The sequence below is a fragment of the Melozone crissalis genome, unplaced genomic scaffold, assembly GCF_028551555.1.
Source record: "Melozone crissalis strain CALT ecotype California unplaced genomic scaffold, PUWL_Pcris_2 ptg000002l_1, whole genome shotgun sequence".
NCBI lineage: Eukaryota > Metazoa > Chordata > Aves > Passeriformes > Passerellidae > Melozone > Melozone crissalis.
The window spans coordinates 4,460,558-4,475,811 of record NW_026535780.1 but is presented as its reverse complement, the minus strand read 5'-3'; the positions used below and the strand labels follow the sequence as shown (position 1 = coordinate 4,475,811).

At 40.5% G+C, this 15,254-nt stretch overlaps 1 protein-coding gene across 1 annotated transcript in view; it reads right to left on the bottom strand.

Annotated features, from left to right (window-relative positions):
* The window catches only part of COL22A1 (collagen type XXII alpha 1 chain), a 217,508-nt gene extending 212,480 nt beyond the window's left edge, over nucleotides 1–5,028 (bottom strand). Inside the window, exon 1 of the mRNA XM_054281552.1 lies at nucleotides 4,942–5,028. The gene's annotated coding sequence lies outside the window, so the exon portion shown is untranslated. The remainder of the gene's footprint in view (nucleotides 1–4,941) is intronic.
* Between the last annotated feature and the right edge of the window lie 10,226 nt (nucleotides 5,029–15,254).

The following is a 15,254-nucleotide window of genomic DNA, read 5'->3' as shown; positions in this document are numbered from 1 at the left end:
TCAAAAATTACTTAATTCCCTTTTCCCTACCTCTTCCTATACAATATCCTGAATTTTTATTTTAAAAGAAAAGCGAGCTGTTGCATAGATAATATAGGTATCAAAGATTGTATTTGATGGGGAGAGAATATTTTGAAATGAATTGGTACATTGAGTGTTTTCAGGAAAATAATAACAAAACAAAAATTAGAAAATTTGGAGGAGAAGAAAGAACATGGAAAAGTTGTAGAAATGGAAAAGAGATGCCTACTAGGCAGCAGTGCTAGAACTTAAAACAAATTAAATCTGTGCATTCTTGGACTGTAAAGCTTAGTTTCAAATGGTCTCACACTATACTCTTTTTCTTAAGACATAGCAGAGCTCTGGCTGAGATTTATCTCAATTAGGTTTAGGCTGTAGGTGTCTAACTAACATTTTGTGTGGTTTTGTACTAAGCTCCTTTCAAGTTCATGGAGAGAAAAAAGAAAAAAAAAAGAAAGAAAAAAAATCCATACTCAAATTGATTTCATCTCTTTCTCTTGAGGAAGAGTAAAATAAATTAAGTAGTCACAAGAAGTGATTATTTTCCCCAGACACAATAGAAGAAGCTTAGACAAAGAGCAAAGCTTTAGATATTGGTGTTCCAACAGATACCAATATTTCAGCAAATGTCTGTCTGGTCAAGGTGACATAAGAAATTCAGCCAAAAGCAACTAAAGATGATAAAGGTAATGATAGGAAACTTTATCAAGCTCAGAGGCAGAGGAGGAGTAGACTTGAGTGCAAAGTCTTTGCCTAATGGGGAACAGAAGAAGCACAACTTCTAAACAGAAACCCCCCTTCCTGAATGATTGTCCAAGAAAATTATCCAAGAAAAGCAGGTTTGGGAAGAAGAACCAAATTGGAGCTAGGAAAAGCAATGTCTTTTTGAACTTTAGCAGTGGTTCCACAGGGAGAGCTTAAGAACATTCTGTGCAGAGTTTAGTCTTGTTTCAAGTGAATTATAAAAGATATGGGAACCAAAACTACAGGGCACTTCTGGATTGCCTAAAATTGTTAAACTTCACTCTGAGTTTTCTCTGTCTGTGAATTGGATTGGATGCAGCCAGCCCTGAGGCTCACCTGGCCCAAATGCCGGCGGGGGATGCTCTGCTCTCATTGACTGCAGGGAGGCTCAGGAGCCCTCACCAGAAAATAAAGGGTTCAAAAAGACCCTGAGCACTTTGGCCTTTCTACACCTGTTTTGGCACTAGACTTCCTGCTCCACTCAGGAGCAAGAAGGTTCTTTGCTTTCTTCTCCTTTTGATGCCAAGGAAAATACCAAAATACTAACTAATACATTGCCATGGGCAGACATGCACAGGAATTGACATCATATTCAGATAAGCAAATATTTTCAGCACAGTTGCTGTCTGAAGTCTAACTGTTTTAATCTATCTGTTGCCAAATAAACAACAAAAGAAAAAAAAAAGATGAGATTGTGCTTGTTTTGCTGTTTTGTCTTTGTTAACAAGACTGACAGTCTGTTCTTTAAGAGATAAAACAGGTGTTATAACTTGTTTTCCACAGATACATATGAGATCTAATTTGATGTGTGAAAGTTTGTCATATTCATGTCAATGTATTCAGAGGCCAACATTTATTTATAGATAAGTGCAGCTGAAAGAGACAATAATGTGCAGTCTCACCTCCCAGCCAACATAAACCCAAAATTATTCCTAACAATCCCGGTATATCATCTCTACCTTGCTCAAAGTTGCAGTACTTTTCCTGATCTATAGAACTATTTGTTTTGATTTAAGACAGAGCATTCCCTCACTAGGACTAGAAAGCTGCTTGAGTGCTCAGCTACCATCACCTGATGCTCTTGATCTCTAAAATGAATGCATTCCTCTTCTGTTTGCAGTGTCATGTTTTAATTTGAAACCCTTCCCTGACTTCTAGGGCCCAGAACAAGTTGCTTGACTGGTGGTTAATCATGAAAGTTTTTTAATTTTTTCTGTACTAAGGTAAACAGGCCACAATGCTATCAGCTGTTTCTTTGCCTAAAAATAATCCCAAACAGAGAAATAAGTAAGAAACTAAATAACAGATTAGCTCAACTGCATCAACAATGTTTTGCTTGCACAAAAAAGAGAAAAAGAAAATAAAAATTTTCAAGCTCCTTGCCTTCTTCTGCTTTGAACAGAAACTGAAAACACAGCTGGTGCTTAACAGTGCCTGGTTAAATGGAGAAAAACTAAATACAAGATTATATTATTATATTATATTATTATCCTAAAACTGAGAAAAACTTTTGTACAACTACCCAGCAAGTACCTCAAGAAATTCTGCACAAAACCTTGTTGGTAGATATAGTGACTGCATTCACTGTTCTTTTACTGGGAAAGACTTTTTAAAGCTAGGTAAGAAAGTGCATTTTTCAGCTGCTATCTTGTATCCAACTTCCAGGGTTTTTGATGCCCTCCTGCTCCCCATTCAGCCTTCACACCCCCTCTTCCCCTTGGCATTCATGGCATGTGGGTTGCTGGGGTTACTCCCAAATTCAGGGAAGGAATTTTCTTTCAAAAATTCAGCAGGCTTAAATCTAAACTGCTGAACTGTGGCTTTCATTTCCAGTGAAGTCCCATGCCAGCACAAATACTTACATCTCTCAGGCAAATCAGACATCCCAGAGAATTACACTGTGAGCAATAACTGCTGTATGCCCCAAAATATTACAACAGGGATGGGAAAGGAAATAATCTATAAGAACTCCAATTTGCTAGGCCTGGAGAGAAAAATTTTTACAAAGGCATGCAATGAGAGGACAAGGGGGTATGGCTTTAAGCTGAAGGAGGGTAGATTTAGATCAGACATTAGGAATAAATCCTTCCCTGGGAGGGAGGTGAGGCCCTGGCTCAGGCTGCCCAGAGGAGCTGAGGCTGCTCCATCCCTGGAAGTGTTCCAGCTTGGATGGGGCTTTGAGCAATCCAATCTAGTGGAAGGTGTCTCTGCTCAGGGCAGGGTTTGCAAACAGAAGACCCTGAAGGTCTCTTCCAACCAAAACCACTCTGTATTCTATGGTTTGCTGCATGGGGATTCTGGTCTTGCTGCATTTACTCACTAGCAAGTGCTGCAAAGCTACAAAACTTCAACATTACATGGGGTATGAAAGCTTTGGAGAGCCACTGCACTGAATTCATCTCACATAAATGATGTCTTTCCATGGCACAGTCTTCTGTGTAGGACTGGCCCCATACAGTACAACAGACAGGTCTGACATTTATCTGTTGAAAGGGATTTCCCCACCTTTGAAATGTCTGTGAGACAGATGAGAGCACTGCTGGGTCCCTGTATTACAACCAACCATCTCAGCAGAAGACTGGTGTGGGTTTAACTCTTCTCTTTGGTGCTCCCATCCACATGAACCACAGCTTTGACTCTCAAGTCTGAGAGAGAGCAGCTCTATCTCCTCACATTTGGCCTCTCCTTTGAGAAGGCAGAATTTTATTTCCCTCTGAGGCGTACGAAACAAAAGATTGAGAGCACAATGCAAGTCTTCAGTCTTTATATTGAACTTCCACTTCTGAAGTGTTTGGAAAAATGTTTATTGCAGCAAATTGAAAAGCATATCCTGCCTCACACCCCCAAGTCTGTTCTCACTGACAATAGGTCACTCCTTGCTTTTCCACACCACTGCCTTAGTTTGATGTATTGATTCATTTATTCACATGAAACAGCTTGTCTACCTTGCTTGTAACTACACTATTTATGAAAAGTTCACCATGGAAAACAAAGCAATATGCACAAATAAATCCTTCATAGACCATTAGATTTTTTCCATAAGATTTGCTTTGGGATGCTATTTATAAAAACCAGTCTATTACTTTTCTAAAGTATTCAGTTATGTCCATAGGAATGCCATTGGATATCCATAAGACCACAGTTTTCCCTGTTTTTCTGTACTTCATGAGTAAAGTCCTTGTAAGGTTCAAAGTATTAAAAGACATAAATAATATTAAAATCTATAATAAAAGTTTTAGCATTAAAACTTTTGATGTTCACCATAGGCCAGAACAGATTTGCAATTCAGGACAACAGAAACACGATGTCACACATTGCTGTGATCTTATCACTGATGTTATTCAACTTTCCAATATATTAAAACATTATGATACCTGGAAAATATTCACAAGTTGTCATCTTGTTCCTAATAACATCCTAGGGGCAAAAGGATTTTTTTCCCCACATACCAACATGCAGGAGTGTCAGCTTTATGATTCCTGCCTATGAATTACACCAGGAGGACTCAGTTTCACTGGCAACAATTCAAACCCAGGAAAGTCAGGACAATGAAGTGACTTCAAAGGAACATGAGTTATTGGAAAGATCATGCAAGAGCAGGCTAAGTATTCAACCTTAACACGCTTCAGTTTCATCAGATTCCAAATTGCAGGAACCAATTATTTTTTTGTCGTGGCAAAGCTCTCATATCTCAGAGCCTGGCTCCATCCTGATATGCAGCTGCAACTCTATTAGTGTAAATCAGAAAGAAAAAATGATAACAACCAACAACTAAAAATAATATATATGAAAAAAAGCAAACCCAAACTCCAAGGGACATACACAAGTGCAAAGTAAGAATAAAGCCACACAGACCCTGGTGCTGAGGCTGACCCACCTTTCAGCAGAGGACAACCTCTTAAAATAAATGTTACAAAAGCACTGAAATGCATTCAACAGTTACTCTAACATTGTTCTACTTAATGAGAGACTTCTCTTCAGCCACAAGTTATAAATAGGAGCATTGCCTCTGCATAGTGTGAATCTCCCAACAAAGGGAACATTTCCAGGGGAAATTCAGAGATTTAATCTAGGAATGGATTGTATCATCCTGTTTCTGATTTTAGGAAAAGAATGAGAGGAGGAGAAAGGATTTTTTTTCCCCTCCCTGTGTCTCTGAGGCACTTTCAGACCTACCTTATTCCTGATCTCTGTCCTGCAGCAGAGGATTGCCTTTGGGAATGCTTCTCCTGCAGGCTCCAGCCCTGCAAGTAAACAGGCAGGGACGGGCAGGATGTGGGCAGAACTTGGGAGCTTCTCTACCCCTCCCAGGGACCAAAGTAGCCTCAGAGCCACCACAAATGCAGAAGAGAGGGCTGGTAAGGAAGGGCTACCCCTGCCATGATTGCTGCCCTCAGCTCCTGCCTGCCCCGGGGGAACACATGGGCACAGCTTAACACCCTTTCCTGGTCTGGGAGTGCCTCCAGAGCCTGTCCTGGTGCCAGGATCAGCCCTCCTGGGCTGGGGCTTCTCTGGTGTTTGCAGATTCTCATTTAATTCAGATGCTGCCTGGCACTCACAGGTCAGTGAGTGAGTTCTAGTCTGTGATTTCAAGTATTTCCTGAAGAAATTGCCTAGCAAGGATATGGCCAGAAATGTTCCAGCTCACCTGGTTTGCCACATAGAGCAGTCTGAGGGCATTTTTTTCTCCCACAATATTGTCATATAATTTTTTTAAAAAAAATTAACTCATAATTTTAAATCTACAGGTTTTGACAATTATTGAAATATTAAAAATATATACATTTTAAAAGTTATGAATTTTAAATATTATGCATTTTTAATAGTTCAGGCATTTCATCTGAATTCGCCACATCAGTGGAAGCCAACACAGACAATATTTTTTTTTAATATCACACCCTGAGATATGTGATTCAGTCTTTACTGGCTCTGCTGATTTAGTAGCACAGCTCACAAAAGGATCAATGTTCAGGCAATCCCACTGGCCTCTCAGCACACCTCTTAGCAGATTAAAGTACTCCATAATTTTTTATTGGAATGACAGAATCTGTCCCTAAATACAGACAACACAATAAGAACATCAATAAATCGAGAGTCCTTTTCCACTTAAGTCTGTATAACTTCAAAGACACCGATGAAACCTTAAATCACTGAAAATAATTGCTAGTGACAGAATTCTTCTTAGGCTTCATGGATTTATTCCCAGAAAGCATTAAGCCCATGGGAAAGATTAAATAATTTTTTTAACACTAGTTCCCATTCTGCTTGTAGATTGTTTAAAACAGATCCAAAAGAATTGATTTCTACTGTCTAAGAAAGCATCAGTGTGAACAGGGTCAGAGGCCTTTCCCCAAATTCAGGTGATAAAATGAAGGACTTTAGCAAAAGAAATTTTGAGCCTTAAGTATAGAGTTGAATATAAAGTAGTGGGCAGTGGGATCAGTGCCTGCATTCTCCAGGGTTTTCAGAATTTATTCAAATTACAATTTATGAATTATTTTATTTCAGGATTTATTTCATTATAATTTATGAATTATTTTATTTCAGAATTTGTTTCCTTTATTGCACTATTCTGAGATGAGCTCAGCTGGCCAGGGCCTGCTGCTGACAGCACCAAGATTGTGGGTTCCATTCCTGTCTGGGCCATTCACTGAAGAGCTGGACTCACTGATCCTTGTGGGTCCCTTCCAGCTCAGATATTCTGTGACCACTGGTGGAAGATGTGAGTTTTTACTCTCCTTCAGGTATCAGACTAATTTTTTTTTTCATTTAATAAGAAACAGGTATCATATTTCTCCTTTCTCCTAGAAAATAATGGCACAATCATTTGAAAATTTGTCCCTGGTATCTAACATTTTATAAGCTCCTTCTGCAATTTTTAGCTTTTGACTCCCATTCTTTTCACTTTCTGTGATTTTGTGTTCCAGGGGATGAAATTCAGAGTGTTTTGTGATTCAGTTTGACTTCTCCAAGAAGGCCACAAGCTTGTCTTTTTTGAAAAATCATAAGATAAAAAGAACCATCCCTTGTAAAAGAAAATATTTCACAAGTCCTAGCAGGTGTGAAAATGCTGCTTAGATGTGAATTTGGTGGTTTAGATGATGATTAATCCAATAGCCATTCAAATTCTTGGGAAGAAGACTCTGCTCTTGACTGCAGGCAACACACTTGAGGCAGCAGCAATTCCAGAAACATGAAATGCTGATAAGTGACTCTCCTTAAAACCCTGCAGGACAGCAGGGACCTGGTGTAAAACCAACAGGACCCTCTCAGCCACTTGGCCACTGCTCAGGAGTCTGGGTGCTGCTCTTGCCATTGTCTCATCTCCCAAGCAATTGAGAAGCAACCAAAATGGAGATTTTCATGAAGAAAGGAGATTTAGGCAAAGAATAAAAAATGCAGGCAGGTGGTGAGACAAATAGGGTTACAACCAGACTCTTCACCTGTCACCTTTAAAATGACTTTATTTTTTTATGGGAATGAGGAATTGGGTGGATTTCAGATGAATAAGCTGTGGATGCCCAATCCCTGGAAGTGTACAAGGACAGGCTGGATGGGGTTTGGAGCAACCTGGACTAGTGGAAAGTGTCCCTGACCATGGCAGGAGGTGAGAACAAGATGATCTTTGAGGTTCCCTCCAACCCAAACCATTCTGATATTTCTATGGTTTATTTTGTATAAATTTACTGTGACAGAGCCAGAATTAAGCTCAGTTCAGCTGTCCAAGTTGTGCATCAAAGCAAGACCTTCCTGTCCCCCATCATCTCAGCTGGGACAGGAGCAAAGGGTGCCCTGATTGCCAGACTTGATCCTCGTGTGGAAAGATTTACCTTGTAATAAACAGGATTTCCCTAATCCCATGGGCATACAGCATTAAAGGTCCAAGGGGCTGAGAGCCTCCTCAAATCTCCCATTCTTCCTGATGGTACTGAAGGAGAAAAACTCTTCTATGAGCTTTGCAGCCATCCAATTCAGCATCATGTCACAGAACAGAGAAGGGATTAGCATTTATCATCTGATCTGAACAGGGCAAACAAGTTAGCCAAACAAGAAGAGCTAGTAATGAGGCAGAAAAGCTGTTTGCACAATGGCACAGATCCTCCCACCTAGGCATGAATCAAGAGTGTTCATAATACTGCTATTTAATTGAAAGACTCCATAGTAAAGGCCACTTTTTAATTGAGACACTCGAGCATATAAAGGCCAAGTTTTTGCAGGCAGAATCGGACTGACAAAAGAAAAAATCCATGGTCTGTGAAGCTTCTTAATGACAAATGAGAATTAATAAACCTTGTCCTATTTGTTACAGGAATAAGTGAAATGATCATTTACGCAAGTGTCTGTTTCACAGGAAATTGTTCCCTGCCATGTCCCAGCAATTATTTGGGTTTCAATGCAGGAGAAACACTGGCTTTGTGTCAGAATTGTCCCTAAAGTTGCACTAAATCAACCCAAAGGCTGGTATTTCCCAAAACCAGGGCAATCCCTTCTATTCCATGGGCCTGGACAAGAGAGAGAAGAGGTTTTTAAAGATGATGTGCAGCCCAACTGCCTCATGGTCCCTCTGTCACCTTTACATGTGCCTGACACTGAGCTGTGTGACATCACTGTCACATCACACATATCCTGAAAGATCCTAAAAACCTGATACTTGGGATAAAATAGTCACATCACCCCTCTGCAGCTATTCCATACCCTCCTCCTCACCCAAACTGCTTTTTAATCAATGCAAAACTTTTCAATTTATTGACTGACATTGGGTCACTCCCAGTGCCATGGGGAACCAGTCCTGCCAAGGCTCTGGTGTGCCTTATTGAAATTATGGGGTTTCATCTGACCAATACAGAGATTTACAGTTTAGTTGTCTAAATCTGAGTAAACCACCTGCCAGCCCTCTATAATCCATAAAGACAAACAGACAGTTCTAGGCAGTAATTTATTTCAAACAGATCAGATGAATTACCCTTTAAAACTTTGTATTTTTTCCACCATTTTTAAGGCAGCAAGGGATGTCTGGCTGAAAGTGAGGATCAACAAGAGACATCTCAAACAAGGTGAGATGACCCAGCATGACATCTTGGGCCAGAAAGTCCCATCTCCACACACACTCAGCCTCTCTGCCTGAGGCAGGCGGGTTAAATGCCACACAAACCAGTGGCACAGCCTTTTGTCCCATGTTGTGTCCACCCATGTCATGGGCCATTGTGATTATTTAAGGGAATTGAGCCCATCTGCAGCATCTGCAGCTCATTAATGAAGAGAAATACAAAGGCATCAAGCTAAGGGGAAAACTGACACTGGTTAAACCAGAATTATTCTTGCTTATTTCTGGAGGGATTTTTCTTGATCTGTTTTGTTTTGGTTTTGTGGGGTTTTATGGTTTGGTTGGTTTTGGTTTGTTTTTTTGGTTTTTTTCCTTCTGAATCCTAAAGACCTACAAAACTGCCAGCAACTCTTTCAATTTGAGGGATAGACTTCCCAGATCTCCCCAAAACTCAGTGCACCCTCTGTGGCTTCCTTGGCTGGGCAGGACCTGCCTCAGCAGGTTATTGCCTTCAAAAAATCCCTCTGGGAGAGACACAGGGAACAGAACCACTGACATGGAAATGAGGAGAAATTGAAGCAAGAGTAAATAGGTTTAAGTTGTTTATCATCCCAGTGGCATCTGGTATAAGGGTACTTGATGCTTTATCTGTTTTCCTGCGTGTTATCAGTCTTAGCTCAGAAAACTGCCGAAGGAAACCAACAACTCTCTGACTTCCCTGTGTCACCAAATCCAAAATTAGCAACTTAATTTTGTAGCCCACTCATAACTGCCACTGCCTGCCTGGGGTCATGGCCCATAGTCTGGGAACAGCTGCTGAGGGAAGTGAAAAGGATGCTAAGTGAAGAAAATATGGCAGTAGAAATATGTACTGAATAGGAGAAAAAAAATCAAAGGCAGCAATAAAAATAAATAAAGGCAGAACAGCAAATTTAAAAGAAGAAGAAATGTAGTCAAATATACACAAATAGCTTGAGTACAAACTGATCAGAAAATGTACGCAGTAAAAAAACCCAAGGGATGGCAAAGAAAGAAGATAATATAAGCCCAGTTGTAAACTGTTTTAATTTCAGGAATCAATCATAAAAGTACTTATCCATATAATTAAGAAAAGCCCCTAGAAAGCATAAAAACCACTTTCAGAAACACTCTAGAGGTGGTACCATAACTAAACAGCAAAGCAGGACAAGGGAAATTGGCTTGGAACAACTCAAGGTGGTTTATGAAATATCAGACTTGAGCAAGGATTGTCAACCCATCTGTTAGGAATGAGCAACTCCCTCCTGCCCCAGCCTCCCAGAACAGGTTTATTATCTATGTTACAGCACTGTCCTTTACAAAGGAATGGGTTTTTTCCTTCCTCTTGCTGCAGGAACATGCAGTCACTGCCCATTGCAGAGCCACACCATCAGGTCCCGTGTTCAGACTGAGCATCCTCTGCAGCAGATCAGGGAAATGAGGCAGATCTGAGCTCACACAGGAGCAGAGGAATTCCAGGTGCTACAGAAGGGCTGTGCCTTGCTGTCTCTTGGCCAGTGCTGAGTTAATTTCCCAGTCAGAATTTAATCCCACTGTGCCTGACCACCCTGTCTAGACCTAGTCTGTGGGGTTTGCTGCAGATTTTCTGGTATATTTTGCAAAGATAAGCACTGAAAAACATTTTTTTATCAAGCATGGCAAAGGACTGAAAACCTTGTGCTCCTTTCCTTGAAGATTCAATAAGGTATTTAAGTTATGTGAACAAAACACGTCCTGCCACTGAAATGGATAAAGGTTTTCAGGAACGCCCACCACAAGAGGTGCTGTAAAACAGATACCAGCCGTTGTTTCATTACTAAGAACTGCATTGGCAATCAAGACAGTCCACATAGATTATTTGTAGCCTTTATCTGCTGCTGAAATTGGAGTCAGTGAAGTTTTGTCATACAAGAGGTAATTAGTTTTACACTTAGCATGGAGCCAACAGAAATCCCCCAGTGCCTCTAAACCTTATAGCTCAAAGAAAATCTTTGCAATCAATATGCAAATATCATATGGTAATCAATGTTAACCAGGTTGCTCTGGAAGGAAATACCTGGGTGCTGAAAATTGGCAAATACTTCAACATGGTTAAGCACTGAAAAAATTGCACTTGGGCAATAAATAGTCAAACCAAACAAACAAGTGTTGGCTAGGGTTAGAACAAAGACCATCAGTCCAAAAATATTTTAATCTGTCAATGGTTTAAACTTGCCCTCAAATGTGAAGTGAAATAAGGCAGTTTTGACATCTCTTATTAAAGTCACTTAAGAATCAATATTCAGGACATAACAATAATCAAATCAAGTTGCTTAAACCAAACTCAAGGGACCCTTCTGTTCTGCAAAGACTCAAAGAATAATTTCTAAGGAACTGAATCAATGCAAAGTAAATAGATTCTGATGAGCTGGAGAAGGATAACTTACATCTACTGCATAGCAGATGAGCTCTGTGATAACAGCACTCCCTGAGCACAGGAAATCTACACCACCGCATAATCAGGACTGACAGCACTTGCAAAACATGACCCATAACTCAGTTTCATTCATTCCTCATGAATAATCAAGGCTAACACAGCTTGGAGAAGCTTTGTGGCACGTGATCAGACCAGGTCCAGGTTTGGCACTTTTTGGGCAGCCCCACACACCCTGGGGAGGGATTTAGGGATTTGTGACTCCTCAGTGGGCTCCCAGGAAAGGCTGCTTTGCTTTTTTCTGTGGAGCAACAGTTTGCAAGTGAGTGCCAGAGCTCACAGATACCTGCCCAGTCTTTACTGCTGAATTTCCTCCCTACTGGTAAAGAAGTGGGAAGTTTTTAGAGAGAATTCATTCTGCTTTACAGAAAGAAGCCTTGTAAATCTAACACCCTTGTTAGTGCACACAAAGATAGGAGGTAATTGCCATGAAAACCTCAATGTAATAAAGAATAGCAACTCAGCCCACTTTGATCTCATAAACAAACCTTTTATTTTTAAGGTTGCACCTAGCAGCACAAGGAATCAAAAGATATCTCACTACTTGCATCACTTGATTTGTGAAATTAATTGTCCACAATAAACATACCTGTTGTATATCAACAATGGTTCTTAGAGAGAAGAGTGGTTTCTTATTCTTCCCCACTCCAGATTAAATCTCTAAGCTATAACACAAGTCCCAGGTAGGTGAAGTACCCACCTACTGACAGTTTTCTCAGGGCAATAATTGTGTGTGCATGCTTTTTCTTTCCTAGGTGAAGCAGGAGCTATTCAATTGACCTTTTACTGATGCTGAAAAATAAATATTATCAGCCCACTCCCACTCTCATATTTTGACTAGAAAAGAATAAGCAACTTGTCCCACAAGCAGAGCTATCCCTCCTGTTTCATGGCTCACATTCACATGATAAATTTTTTGAGCCTAGTTGGTGGAGCTGGACATCAGGAGTGAAGCAGGGAGAAGAAATCAGGGCAGGTTCCCTCTACCCCAGCTCCTCTGCTGTGGTTTCCAGCCCAGGGTTTGCAATTGCTGATCAGAACCCCCAGGGCAGCCTGCACCACCACGGGCAAAGGAGATCACATAAAGGAGCAGTCCTGAGACAGAAAATGAGGGCTAGAGGGGTCTTTGTGCTCCATTATTATCTCTGAGTACAAGACCTGTGAGGAGGCTGGTTCCTTCTCCAAGGTGACAGGGATAGGACAGGAGGAAATGGCCTCAAGTTGCACCAGGGGAGGTTTAGATTGGAGACTATGAAGGGTTTCTTCACTGAAAAGCGTTGGAAGAGGCTGCCCAGGGAAGCTGTGGAGTCACCATCCCTGCAGGCATTTAAAATGCATGTGGCACTGGGGACAGGGTTTAGTGATAGACATGACAGTGATGGGTTAATGGCTGGACTTGGTGGTCTTAGGGGTCTTTTCCAAACTAAACAGTTTTATTATTCTCTGATTCTATACTTTTCAAAAAATCAGCTCCAGCTAGTTTCTCTTCACCACTCAAATTATAGAAATCTTGCCAATTGTTAGAGAAAATATTATTCAATTAAAATAAATCAGGATGCTTTGAACTTATATGAACCTTCTGATTTGTCTGGGCTATTTTTAGGAACTTAAGGTCACAATTCATATAAAACCTCCTTCTGATATTATCTCTTATTCACAGCTGGAAGAACTGACTGCTCACAGATACAGTGACTTGCCAGAGGCTGCCAGTGCAACATCCTCAAACTGTGCTTCCTGACCACACACAAGTGGGCTGCAAGTTTAAGGTAAAAATCCTTGATTTCACCTGTAATTTACTGACCCCTGATGACATTTATAAGTCAAGAACATTAGGACTAAGATCTCATCTCCACTGAAAAAACCCCAAAACCCAGCAGTATATTTTAAACAAAACTTGAAATCAAAGACTGTAAAATAAATGTTATGATTATTGACTTACGAGTTTTCATACTTGTTTGCAAGAGAGAATGCAAGTCTAAGTGTACATTGAGCAAATAATTTCAAGACTTAAGACCTGCAAGTCTCCCAAAAGCACAACAGGAGATCTTTGCAGAAGTTTCTTTCTGCAGAAGACATTTCTCTGCTTGGCTCTGCTCACAGAGCTGGGACTGCCATCTCAGCCAACCTTTGCTCCTGCCAGCTGCAGAAGCCTGATGTGATTTCCACTGAAGGGGATCACTAAACTCCCAGCAGCAACTGGAAGAAGCCTCTAGGAAAACACCAAATAAAATAAAGCACATGATGAGGAAATTTGCCAGAATGAGTTTGTGTCCAAAAAGGACCAATTTCCAATATGTCCATTTTCCTGCTGTTCCTACATATGCTACAAGAATTAAAAAAAAAAATAAATTCCTAGTTCCTCAGTTACAGTTCAGTGATTTCTGTAGATGCTGTCTCCTCCTTCCCTCATTCTCCCAAATCTGAGTTCTCAAACTTCAAAACATCTTGGTAACAGTGGGTAGTGCCTAAAACAACGTGACCAGCACCCAGTCACCACCCAACATTCCTGGTTTTAGACTCAGTCAGCCATGGAAAGACCTGCAGGAATCATTCTTCTCTAAAGAGGCAGTTTTAAAGAAGAAATGCACCACTACATTTCATTGCAATGGAAAATGGGGTTGGGAAGCCTGGAAGGAGATATTTCAGTGTCATAGGAGACAATATATATTAAAGTTCATGTAAGAATGACTGGGGAATTTGGCATTGCCTGAAGAGCTGAAATAGCCCAGTACCACCTGTATAATTCAGGTGTGGTGGTACAGACAAGATGTCAATATAATGTAGGTTTTTTCTTAAAGCTTTTTCTTCTCATTGTGGGAAAAGGGGAGAATTCAAGAATGGTCTTTAAACAGGAGGAATTGCAATCACTCAGCATTGATTAATCAAAACAAGTTTTAGAAGAAAGCATTACAGTATGACAAATTGAAATATTCTTTGAAGCCAAGGTAATTATGGAACAAATCTCAGGAATATATTTTAGCAAAACAGTTATCACATGCTGGAAACAACAAGGTTCTTTTAGTCCTATTATTTCCAGTATCGTAATCTCCAGAATCAAAAGCTATCTCAGGCATGTAGCAAAGATGTTTGCCTTAAAACTGTATGAAATGCAAGAAGAAGTAAGAAAATACTTATGTATATGTATAGGTGCTATAGACATGCTCACCCACTCATTGTCTGGGTCTCTGAGCTCATAAAAGCCTTCCCACAGACAAAAAAAATATCTAATCCTTCCACCTCATTCTTCCTCTGTTGGATCCCCATTGGAGAGGTTTCCTTCCACTGTAGTACCATGAGTCAGAGCAACATGAGTCAGAGATGCCTCCCCTGCAATGAGTCCTCCATCAGATGTGCTATTCCAACCCAAGAGCTCATTCATGACACAGGTCTCACTCACATTCAAGAAACAATCACTCAAACCAGAGAGAATATTATTTTCCGCTGAAACAAACAAGATTTGGCCCCAAACTGATCCCAGGAGAGAGAGAGGCACTGTCATCTGCTGGTTTAAAAGTCAAAAGACCTGGTTTCCTCCCTTTGCTCCACAGTGTGCTGAGAGCTGCCTGTCTGCAAGCTACTTGGAGTAATTCTCCACAAAGCCAGATGGCATTCATCAGCTGGTGGGCTGCCCATTCCTAAGCTCAGAATTGGACTCTTCTCCATTTCAGCAAGGAGGCCAAAACATCCAACACTGCCTCTTGCTAGAAGCAATAGAGCACAATGCACTTACTGAGGATGCACAGTGAATCTACAGCACATAGTCAGGAGATTCTTTTGCAATAACATTCTATAAACGCTTCATTGATATAAAATCTACCTTCATGTATTTGATATGTCTAACTGGAAGTTACTCAGGACACTGCCCCAGCTGTCCAAACAATAGCATTTGTATATTCAGAATAGCAGCATCTTAATGGAAAATATGTATGATAGTTGGTGGGATTGAAAATTTAG